The sequence below is a fragment of the Apium graveolens genome, chromosome 4 (genome assembly GCF_009905375.1).
Source record: "Apium graveolens cultivar Ventura chromosome 4, ASM990537v1, whole genome shotgun sequence".
NCBI classification, from domain to species: Eukaryota; Viridiplantae; Streptophyta; class Magnoliopsida; order Apiales; family Apiaceae; genus Apium; species Apium graveolens.
Genome location: NC_133650.1, coordinates 312,492,436 through 312,505,872, shown reverse-complemented (window position 1 = coordinate 312,505,872; position 13,437 = coordinate 312,492,436). Strand labels below are relative to the sequence as shown.

Sequence of the window (13,437 nt, the reverse complement as noted above, 5' to 3'; positions counted from 1 at the left end):
GAAGTTCAGTCAAATGCCAAGTTTTATTTCTTTCTATGGATTCCATTTCTTGCATCATGGCTGCTTTCCACTCCGCTTCCTTGTTTGCCTGCTTGTAACTTGTAGGATCATCAACCCCCATCAAGAGCAGCTCTTCGTCTAGTTCGACGAGCTCTGTGTTGTTATATATATCTGCTATACTTCTGAATTTTCTTGGAGGCTCACTTCCATCATAATTCTCACTGTTGACTTCGGCAGTTGAGGGACTTGACACTGGTGTATTTAGTACTGGTGTAGAGCTTTGGTTCGAGTCATGTTCTGTACTGGTTTCTCCATCTGACTGCTCCGGTGTGTGGCTAACATCATGATCATTCTCAGTACTCTCCTCTGCATCTGATTCGTGTATGGTTTCTTTACTGGCTCCATTCATCTCTGGGACATCAAATACGTTTGATTCTACATTGTCGCGGGAGAATTCACCTTGATCGCTCCATGCCCACCTTTTGTCTTCTTCAAATACCACATCCCTGCTTACATGAACCTTATTTTTCACTGGATCGTATAGACGATAGGCTTTAGTTCCGGGCTCCTTCCCCAAATTAACCACCTTCATACTCCTGTCGTCTAGCTTTCCGGTATGAATGCTTGGTACCTTCATATGAACGATACACCCAAACACACGGACATGTCCAATGTTTGGCTTTTCCTCGAACTATGCTTCAAATGGAGTCTGTCCAGACAATGCTCGAGTGGGTAACCTGTTTAACAAGTACACTGCATGTCTAATCGCCTCACCCCACAATTTCGAGGGAATATTCATCTCCTTCATGCAGCTGCGAGCCATCTCCACTACAATTCTGTTACGTCTTTCAACAATCCCATTCTGCTGGGGCGTATAAGGTGCAGTGTAGTGTCTCTCGATCCCATTTCCTTCACAGTAAGCTTTGAATTCATTTAAACAGAATTCACCTCCGCGATCAGTTCTGAAAACCTTTACTTTCTTACCCGGCTTATTTCCCACCATAGCACAGAAATTCTTGAATGCATTTAGTGTGTCATCCTTGCCTTTTAACAAATACACCCACATGTATCTGCTGTAATCATCAACAAGTAAAAAGAAGTATTTGTTTCCAGAAGCAGTTTGTGGTGTTATAGGCCCACAAAGATCTCCATGGACTAAATCCAAAATATGTGTTGCACAGTAACTGCTTTGGGATGGGAATTGTTTTCTTGCCTGCTTTCCCATTAAACAGCCATGACACACATTTTTGCACAGATTAATTCTCGGCATTCCTCTTACCATATGGTCTTTTGACATCAACATCATAGCCCTGTAGTTTACGTGCCCAAGGCGTAAGTGCCACATGTGTGCAATCTCGTCTGTACTCGACAGTAAGCATTTTGGTTTAACAGATTCCACCAACAACTTATATAATCTGTTTGGAGACCTTTTCACTTTCATAAGGAGTTTCTCACATTTATCAAAAACCCATAAATAATCACCTTTTAGTACTACCTTATTTCCCCTTTCAGATAATTGTCCCAAGCTAATAATATTACTGCAAAGATCAGGAATATAATATACCTCATATAAGATGCGTTCCTCTCCATTTTTGCACCGGAAAGTAATTGAACCTTTTCCTTTGATTTGCACCGTTGAGTCGTATCCAAAACGCACAAGGCCAGTGATTTCTTCATTTAATTCTGAAAATTTTGATTTATAACCCGTCATATGATTGCTTGCTCCATTGTCGAGATACCACAAGTTGGATTCAGCTTGTTTTCGATCATATTCTGTCAAGAGTGCATGCGTTACTTGTTTTTCGTTTAACAACATTACGTCCCCTTCTTCTTTGTCATGTTTGGAAAGTAATAAGGCTGGTTCTTCGTCTTCCATACGCGTCATGTTCACCTCTTGCCTTGTTTCTTTATTTTTCCTTGGTCTGTGACACTCAGCTGCGAAATGTCCATAGATGCCACAGTTATAGCACTGAATTCTGCTCTTATCTCTTCCTCCCCTCCGTCTCTGACTTCCACCTGTATCATTGTTGTTTGTCCGTCTTTGTCATTCTTCCTTGGTCAGTAACAACTTCTTATCTTCACATTCTCTTTTATTCCATTCCTCTTCTGTAAGTAGCAGTTGTCCTCTACCCGTTTCTGATTTTCCTTTTACCCTTTCTTCATGCGCCTTCAGAGAAGCAACAGCTTCCTCTATAGACATTGTGTCCAGGTTTCCGAATTGTTCAATGGTGGACGCGATCTGGAGGAATTTTGCTGGAACTGATCTCAACAATTTTTTAACGACATATAATTCAGTTACTTCTTCACCCAGTGCTCTTATATTAGTGACCAGCCCATTTAATTTCATACAATAGTCATCAATTTGTTCGCTATCTTTCATACTGAGTGTTTCAAACTCTGCCTTCATCGTTTGTACCCTTGCTGCCTTCACTCGATCGGCTCCTTGACACATTATTTTAAGAGCATCCCATGCTTCCTTGGAGGTCCTTTTTGCTGCAAGTGAGAGTAGCATCTCCTCTGGTATGCCTTGGTATATCATGGCCAAGGCTACCTTATCCATTTTTTCATCTTTCGCTGCTTTGGGATCGCTGGGTTCCACAGCCTCCCACACCCCATGCGCCTACATGAACACCATCATTTTCATCGCCCAAGCTGTGTAATTTTCTTTCATCAGCATTGGGTAATTCAGTCCAAATGAACCACTTTTCGCCTTGCTTGTCTCCAGTGTCGTCATTCTTGGCATGTACTTTGGCATTCACCTTCTCACCAGGCTCTGATACCAATTCTAGGATTCTTACTCACAGATTATATATATATTATGTGTTTTAATATAAACTGTTCAGAGAAGAAACAACTCATGCACGATAAACTCGCTGCTGTTTATTCATTGCTTAATATCAAATATATACTGACTTACATAAACGTGCATATGCTAAGAAACAGGAACAGAAGTAACAGACTCCTACTACACCTCACCCACTAAACTCGATCCTACAACTACTCAACTACTGACTTGACCGAGTCACACACGACCAGTACTAGTGCTAAGAAAATCAGACAAAATAAATAGCCATTTATAATATAATTCAGATTAACAACCAACAAAGAATACTAAGTTGTTTGTGGCAATGGCATAGAGAATACAGATTGAAAGGTTCTTATATAGTGAGAGTTTATTATGACCTAGTTGACACGCATACATGTTAACTGAAACTTTTCTCACTAGTCGCGTCCTTAGCAGAACAGTCGTGTCCTTTTACAATTCTTACAATTTATACAATATTTTGTTCATTTTTCAAAAAAGAATGCTTCTATTTTTTTTAATACTTTAAAGAGGAGATTGAAAAAAAAAATTAGAGCTCTTTTTTTATGGGAAAAAATATGAAAATTAAAAAATATGTAAATTATGTTCAAGTGTCTTGAAAATATTTATACTAGTTATACCACAAGTTATAAATTTCAGCTTAACTAATCATCAAAGTTAAATTAAAAAATACAAAATAGGTATTTTCGTAAAAAGAGGTGTTTTAGTTGAGAAAAATAGAAAATATAATGTGTTTTACCTGAAAAGATAATTGGTTAGTTATAAATATAAAAATTATGACCAAAAATTAAAACTTTCAACGTTTTCAATGTTCGGGCACCTAGACACATACTATACATTTATTCCATTTAAACTCGCATATTATATTTTTTATTTTCTAGGAAATATTTTTAGCGATAAAAAATCGAGAATAAAATCTAGAGAAACAATTTTCCTCATTGATAAAAATATATCATCCAATTGAATGTCTAAAATAACACACTAAAAATCTTTTTGAACCCCTCAAAAGTGAAACCCCATGAAAAAACTAGGGGGGAAAAGAGTGCCCCTATACATTACATTCTATACTATAATTAAGAATAAAACTAGTGTCTTCCAAAAGTTACGAGAATTCCTTCATGACACCAAAATTGTAGTTAAATTAATTTGAAAAGCGAGCATTGTGTTTTAAAATCTGATAAGAGAACACCAATTAAATCTCTTTCAAGTATCGTGAAAACAACAACAAATTAAATAAATAAAATAAAATAAAATAAGGAGAATATGTTAAAAATGAGAGAAAATTAAACGTGATAAATATTAATTTATTATAACAAACGAATGTACATACAATTCATAAAAACAAAGAAATAAAATAAAGTCTAACAAAAAGAACCAACAAAGTGGCATGTAAAAGGCCAAAATATATGTCATCAAATAAGTCATATAAAAGATATAACATTAGCCTTCAATCAAGACACTAATTGAAATATTTTGGTCAAATAACTAATCTAAAAAGAAAGTGAGGGTCGAGAACTTTGTATTGATAATTCTCAACAATGATTCATCGACAGTACATCGTGTTCACTCATCTGCAATTATAATGCATTTTGTTATAATTATTATATGGTAATAAAATTGAGATAGAAATTAAGAAAATTATTTATAGAAATTCATGGACAAAAAAGAATGTAATATGGTTAATAAACTAATTAGATAATCAGTAATGCCCATAAAATCATGTGACTAAAAACAAGTAATCATGTGATCAGTTTGGTTACTATTTTTTATTAAAATAAAATAATAGTAATGTATGTAATCAGTTAAGATTTTAATTTTTTGTATTAAGTCTGCCAAGATAGCTATCGCTAAGAAAGCAAGTAAATCTACACTTCAACAAATAAGGAAGTGAAGAGTTCACTTTCACGGAACCTTTTAAAGCCGACATGTAGTAAGTTGTAAAAATAACGTGGCAATATTAAAAGTGGGCTTTTGTGGCTTTACGGGAACGTCATGAGCAAAACTTAGAAGTTGATCGAAGGGTTGAGAATAGTGGTCAGTCTACTTTAAATGATAATTAAGAAGGAGTGTCAAAATGTTAAAAGTTCGTGGTAGGAGTTTGTTATTAGCCCTAGGCTTTAAAGTAGCAGTACCTTGTGCACGTATCTTTCTTTGAGTTCCCTCCTTTCTAGGGTTCACGACTTCTTTTATATGTCCAAATATTGAGCCAATATACCTTCTTTACAGCCTCTTGGGGGGATGACTGGTGGATCAAGAATAGGCTTTTCAGGGAAGATGCAGATATAACAGATACGGAAGGGGAGCTCTACCCTGCGAAAGTTGATCATAATTAGGTAAAGAGCTCTTTAATAAAAAGGTGGTGATTAAATTGAATAAATGCAGAAGCCTAGACGAGAGATAAGAAATTTTATGTGGATGCTAGTTAAGGATCATGTGTCTCTTACTCATGTCCACTGCATGTTATTCTAGAAGAACTAAAGAACAAAATGTTGCATTATGTTCTGGTAACCTTTATTACCAAAATCTATTCCTTTTTATTCATATGTTTGCTTCAAAATAATGTATTTTATGTTTGACACATTATAGGAAAGGTATGATATTCCTGAACACTGCAACAAGTGGATAAAAAGGAGTATTTAATACTTGTTCGAGAGTGCAAAAGTCCCGTGTGGTACGACATTACTTTTTATTTTTGTGTGTTTTTTATATATGCTAGAAAATCAAAGACCCCAATTCAGAATCATCATGTGATGAATTCATGTGAACTTCCACCACTAACCATATAACAATACAAAATCGGAAAAATAACTCAAATAAATATACATAAACTAATTCCTTAAGCTAACCAACAAACTTACTATAATCAATTGAAATACAAACCCATAAAACACGGAATTTGAAATACACATACAAGGAGACATAATTTAACAAAAAAAATAAGAACCCAATTAAACACACAAAAGTGAGAAGACGTAAATAATGTCAAAGAGACATATTTAACATATATTGTGAATTCCAAATATTAATTACGAATTTTAAAATTATTGAAATAATTAAGAATCCCCAAAAATCGAGGGTTTACAAATATTAAACTAATAATTATATAAATAAGATATTGAATTCATACTATAAACATTTGTCATAAAATCTTGAAATGAACTAAATTCAGATCCAAAGACGAAAGCTTTAAATCCAACTTCAACTTCGAGTTTACCTATTACGGAGTTTCAAGGATGGAGAAAGAGGTATAATATGTATTGGGTGTGTTGTTTAAAGGTATCTTTTGGGTAATAGTAATTTTCAGATAACAGGCTTCAGTAGAAAATTTGGCGGCTTCTATTTCCAATTCAACAAGTTTCTGAACCAAATTTTATTTTTTCGCTTTTTAATAACATATTTTTTTTATAATCTACGGCAACACTACAAGAAATATGGGCTATAAGAGACCATCACAAATATGATAGTCCTGTATCCTTTGATTTTTATCCTCATTTCCAACCGAATATAACCATCCAACATGGTTGGTCGATCGTAATTATAATCATAACCAACCAAGTACCAACCCACGTTGGTCGATTTTCCTTCTTTTGAGTTAACCTTTGTGCAAATAGTTTAATGTTTAATGACTAAATAGCAAGTTAATTCTAGTACATTGATCAGTTAGCAAGTTTTTTGAGTTTAATGACCTAGATGCATGTTGGTCATGAGTTCAATGATAATTTAGCCTATTAAAAACATTTACACATGCGATATATAATGACATAGGCCAGGGTATAGTAATACAAAAAAGTATAAAACTCTCTAGGCCCGCCCTGGATATAAATCTAACCTAAGCGGGATCTGAACCACCAACAAACTATCAACCTTCCGATCAGCCAGATAGCCGTGATATAGCTTTAGATCATTATTTCTTCTCTGCATCCAGATCTTCAGGGGTCTGGTAAGTAGAAAGGAAAAAAGTACTTTGATTTTCCTGCAAAAACCTGCATAACAGCATGGTTAAGTACTAGATTTATAACCACAGAAATATATAACAAAAATTTTTGCACAGTAGTTTGAAGGAAAAAACATACTTTATCAAGCCCAGTATCTCATGTTCGAGCTTCATCCGCATTTCTTCTTCAATATTTATATCTTGTAGGATCTCCGGTAACTTAACTATAATTGGAGAATGTAATCAAATTAATAAAAAAAAAGAATATTGTGGCATAAATACGGTAATTGTTCTAATAAGATAAAAGAATTTAAACATTTGATGATAGAATCAAAACAGAAACATGTGAGAAATTATGCCGTAATCACATTATATGCATGCTAATACTCTAATACTATCAAATTAAATCTCGTTATGAAAAGAATGTAAGATAAAATGTACTTAAATAATTGAATTAATAAACATCACTAACACTAGTCAAGCATACCAAAGAGACGCAATAAATGTTCAGCTCCATATGCTACTGAAGGAGGGATGAAGGAGGGATGTTCTCTGCACTCAATGCTTCGTATTGTTTGCGCTCGTTATTGTACAGTAGCATTGTAGGAAGTGCTTTGTCAAAGTAATAACGTATCCCGTATAAGATTTCTTATATTTTATCTCTCAACCTATTACCAGAAAGCATGTCAGAAGATGGATGACTACAGCATCCACATTAGCACAAAAAATGCTACATGAAAGACATTTAAAAATTATATGACGGTAACCAAAAAGGAAAATACAAATACTTAGTTAGGTAATCTCGCATCAGGAATTTAAAAACATATAGGGAACATCAAATATAGAACACCAACTTACATGTTATTCTTTTTCACTTTGAACCTAAAGTACTTCTTCAATATGTCATCGACATTTGGGGTGCGAGGAAGCTTAACAAGCTGCTAGGCGACACAGGACAATTCAATACCATAATTAACATTATCACATTAGAGAATGCTAAAAATGAAAATAGCGACAACACTATTTTATCGAACCTTGAACCCAGAGATTAAATTGAAAAACATCTAAAATTTATAAAGTGAAAGACTGAAATACCTTGCCTAGGCGGGTTACAAATTCAGAATCATTCTCCTCGGTTAACAAGATTTCTTTAGCATTCTTGGAATTTCAATATTCATATTCTCCTCGGTTAACAAGATTTCTGAAAAAAGAAAAACAAAATGTAATCCCCACAAGCTAAAAACAAGTAATCATGTGATCAGTTTGGTTACTATTTTTTATTAGAATAAAATAATAGTAATGTATGTAATCAGTTAAGATTTTAATTTTTTGTATTAAGTCTGCCAAGATCGCTAAGAAAGCAAGTAAATCTATACTTCAACAAATAAGGAAGTGAAGAGTTCACCTTCACGGAACCTTTTAAAGCTGACATGTAGTAAGTTGTAAAAATAACGTGGCAATATTAAAAGCGGTTCAGTTACTGCTGTTGTGGCTTTACCGGAACGTCATGAGCAAAACCTAGAAGTTGATCCAAGGGTTGAGGAAACTCTACTTTAAATGATAATTAAGAAGAAGTTGAACAGATACGGTATATTTACACATGAATTCCCAGTTGTACGATAATTTAGAGTATAGCTCCTAAAAAATTTCTACATCTTTTATACCTGGACAACTCCTAAAAAATTTAAAGGAGTGTCAAAATATTAAAAGTTCGTGGTAGGAGTTCGTTATTAGCCCTAGGCTTTAAAGTAGCACTACCATGTGCACGTATCTTTCTTTGAGTTCCCTCCTTTCTCGGGTTCACGACTTCTTTTATATGTCCAAATATTGAGCCCATATACCTTCTTTATAGCCTGTTGGGGGGATGACTGGTGGATCAAGAATAGGCATTTCATGGAAGATGCAGATATAACAGATAAGGAAGGGGAGCTCTACCCTGCAAAAGTTGATCATAATTAGGTAAAGAGCTCTCTAATAAAAAGGTGGTGATTAAATTGAATAAATGCAGAAGCCTAGATGAGAGATAAGAAATTTTCTGCGGATGCTAGTTAAGGATCATGTGTCTCTTACTCATGTCCACTGCATGTTATTCTAGAAGAACTAAAGAACAAAATGTTGCATTATGTTCTGGTAACCTTTATTACCAAAATCTATTCCTTTTTATTCATATGTTTGCTTCAAAATAATGTATTTTATGTTTGACACATTATAGGAAAGGTACGATATTCCTGAACACTGCAACAAGTGGATAAAAAGGAGTATTTAATACTTGTTCGAGAGTGCAAAAGTCCCGTATGAAGAAGAATCGGTACAAAAAATATGCCACTGACGAGGAAAAGATTGAAAACATGCTGGATAAAATTTCATTTGATGATTCTAAGTTATGGATGAAGTATCGGGAAGATGAAGGAGTTCGGGTACTCTTAATAAACATGCATATATAAAGTAGACTTAAAGTCGAGTAACCATTTACTTCAATTTTTTTGGTACCTCTAAGTACAATTTGAGTCAAGAATTTCATTTTTTAATAATAGACACTTGAAAAGGAGAATGCAGTCTATCGTAATTCATATGCTGACCACGCACTCTCGGCCGCAAATCTCCGCTGAAATTAGAGACAAATTGGTATGACATGGTTTTAAAATATGAAAAATCAACATATTTAATTCTGATATGTTATATTTTAGCCAAAGTGGTACGACATTACTTTTTATTTTTGTGTGTTTTTTTATATATGCTAGAAAAGCAAAGACCCCAATTCAGAATCATCATGTGATGAATTCATGTGAACTTCCACCACTAACCATATAACAATACAAAATCGGAAAAATAACTCAAATAAATATACATAAACTAATTCCTTAAGCTAACCAACAAACTTACTATAATCAATTGAAATACAAACCCATAAAACACGGAATTTGAAATACACATACAAGGAGACATAATTTAACAAAAAAAAATAAGAACCCAATTAAACACACAAAAGTGAGAAGACGTAAATAATGTCAAAGAGACATATTTAACATATATTGTGAATTCCAAATATTAATTACGAATTTTAAAATTATTGAAATAATTAAGAATCCCCAAAAATCGAGGGTTTACAAATATTAAACTAATAATTATACAAATAAGATATTGAATTCATACTATAAACATATGTCATAAAAGCTTGAAATGAACTAAATTCAGATCCAAAGACGAAAGCTTTAAATCCAACTTCAACTTCGAGTTTACCTATTACGGAGTTTCAAGGATGGAGAAAGAGGTATAATATGTATTGGGTGTGTTGTTTAAAGGTATCTTTTGGGTAATAGTAATTTTCAGATAACAGGCTTCAGTAGAAAATTTGGCGGCTTCTATTTCCAATTCAACAAGTTTCTGAACCAAATTTTATTTTTTCGCTTTTTAATAACATATTTTTTTTATAATCTACGGCAACACTACAAGAAATATGGGCTATAAGAGACCATCACAAATATGATAGTCCTGTATCCTTTGATTTTTATCCTCATTTCCAACCGAATATAACCATCCAACATGGTTGGTCGATCGCAATTATAATCATAACCAACCAAGTACCAACCCACGTTGGTCGATTTTCCTTCTTTTGAGTTAACCTTTGTGCAAATAGTTTAATGTTTAATGACTAAATAGCAAGTTAATTCTAGTAAATTGATGAGTTACCAAGTTTTTTTGAGTTTAATGACCTAGATGCATGTTGGTCATGTGTTCAATGATAATTTAGCCTATTAAAAACATTTACACATGGGATATATAATGACATAGGCCAGGGTATAGTAATACAAAAAAGTGTAAAACTCTCTAGGCCCGCCCTGGATATAAATCTAACCTAAGCGGGATCTGAACCACCAAAAACTATCAACCTTCCGATCAGCCAGATAGCCGTGATATAGCTTTAGATCATTATTTCTTCTCTGCATCCAAATCTTCAGGAGTCTGGGAAGTAGAAAGGAAAAAAGAACTTTGATTTTCCTGCAAAAACCTGCATAACAGCATGGTTAAGTACTAGATTTATAACCACAGAAATATATAACAAAAATTTTTGCACAGTAGTTTGAAGGAAAAAACATATTTTATCAAGCTCAGTATCTCATGTTCGAGCTTCATCCGCATTTCTTCTTCAATATTTACATCTTGTAGGATCTCCGATAACTTAACTATAATTGGAGAATGTAATCAAATTAACAAAAAAAAAGAATATTGTGGCATAAATATGGTAATTGTTCTAATAAGATAAAAGAATTTAAACATTTGATGATAGAATCAAAACAGAAACATGTGAGAAATTATTCCGTAATCACATTATATGCATGCTAATACTCTAATACTATCAAATTAAATCCCGTTATGAAAAGAATGTACCATAAAATCTACTTAAATAATTGAATTAATAAACATCACTAACACTAGTCAAGCATACCAAAGAGACGCAATAAATGTTCAGCTCCATATGCTACTGAAGGAGGGATGTTCTCTGCACTCAATGCTTCGTATTGTTTGCGCTCGTTATTGTACAGTAGCATTGTAGGAAGTGCTTTGTCAAAGTAATAACGTATCCCCTATAAGATTTCTTGTATTTCATCTCTCAACCTATTACCAGAAAGCATGTCAGAAGATGGATGACTACAGCATCCACATTAGCACAAAAAATGCTACATGAAAGACATTTAAAAATTATATGACGGTAACCAAAAAGGAAAATACAAATACTTAATTAGGTAATCTGGCATCAGGAATTTAAAAACATATAGGGAACATCAAATATAGAACACCAACTTACATGTTATTCTTTTTCACTTTGAACCTAAAGTACTTCTTCAATATGTCATCGACATTTGGGGTGCGAGGAAGCTTAACAAGCTGCTAGGCGACACAGGACAATTCAATACCATAATTAACATCATCACATTAGAGAATGCTAAAAATGAAAATAGCGACAACACTATTTCATTGAACCTTGAACGCAGAGATTAAATTGAAAAACATCTAAAATTTATAAGTGAAAGACTGAAATACCTTGCCTAGGCGGGTTACAAATTCAGAATCATCCACTAGTTGTTTCTTTAGCATTCTTAGAATTTCAATATTCATATTCTCCTCGGCTAACAAGATTTCTGAAAAAAGAAAAACAAAATGTAATCCCCACAAGCTACTTGATCGTGTTATAAGTTAAAATTGAGAACTCTTGTAACATATATTTTATTGTATAAATGTATGAAATATCAAATAGTTCTAACCATCAGACTCCTTTGCTTTTCCCTTATCGCCAGACTTAGTGTTCGTTGCCAACTGATTTTGAATATCTTCATTAGATTGCTTGGCTTTTCCCTTATGGCCAGACTTAGTGTTCTTAGCCAACTGAATTTGAATATTCTCATCAGTAAACTTCATCAGACAATCAGTTCCCAGCCATTCATCCCATCTGTTATGTAAATAGGTTTTTTAATGTTTGAGTATATAGGACGAGTAGCCATGTCTTGCCACTGACAAAAAATGGGTTGCACTGCTCTTTTATTGTGCAACTTTTTTAAGATGTATACAAACACAATCACCATTAAAAAATCTTAAAAAACACAATTCAACAAGATTCAATGTTTGACAAGGGAGCATGCTTCCACATATATGTACTCACCTTTTATTCCAACCCTGCACATATGAAGGGACCAAATCAATAAATTTTGATTATGACTATTAAACTTCCAAAGTTATATAAGTTATTGCTTGTTAAAAGAGAGAGAACCCATTATTAAAGCATCGTGAATCTCTCAACAATATACTCACAGGATAATGAACCAAATATCTCTTTGCTGTCATGCTAGATTCAACAACCGTCAACACCTATAAAAGAAATTAAGAAACATGATTTTACCCATTTTGTTGTGAAAAAACGGCCACAAAGAATGTCAAAGATACAAAGAGAGGAAAAGCCATTTTACAGTTATTTCTACAAATTAATGGAAATGAGACTTGACACAAGAAATCAAATTTTTAAAATGCATCAAAATGCATGATAATATACAAAGTTTTACCTTGGCCTCATACCATTTGTCACTATAAGAAGCCCAAACTTTCTCACCTTCTTCATAAAGACTATTATCCGAGGAACAGTTCATCAAGTCAACCCCAGTTTTTGATTTTGGCATTTCCCTGGGGGGCACTTAAAACCTGCAGATACAAACTAGGGGGCGCTATATATAAGAATACTAAGTTGTTTGCGGCAATGGCTTAGAGAATACACGATTGAAAGGTTCTTATATAGTGAGAGTTTATTATGACCTAGTTGACACGCATACATGTTAACTGAAACTTTTCTCACTAGTCGCGTCCTTAGCTGAACAGTCGTGTCCTTTTACAATTCTTACAATTTATACAATATTTTGTTCATTTTTCAAAAAAGAATGCTTCTATTTTTTTTAATACTTTAAAGAGGAGATTGAAAAAAAAATTATAGCTCTTTTTTTATGGGAAAAAATATGAAAATTAAAAAATATGTAAATTATGTTCAAGGGTCTTGAAAATATTTATACTAGTTATACCACAAGTTATAAATTTCAACTTAACTAATCATCAAAGTTGAATTAAAAAATATAAAACAGGTATTTTCGTAAAATGAGTTGTTTTAGTTGAGAAAAATAGAAAATATAATGTGTTT

At 33.4% G+C, this 13,437-nt stretch overlaps 1 pseudogene; it reads right to left on the bottom strand.

Annotated features, from left to right (window-relative positions):
* Nucleotides 1-6,669: 6,669 nt before the first annotated feature.
* LOC141720170 (protein MRG2-like) lies at nt 6,670-12,928 on the bottom strand (annotated as a pseudogene).
* Between the last annotated feature and the right edge of the window lie 509 nt (nt 12,929-13,437).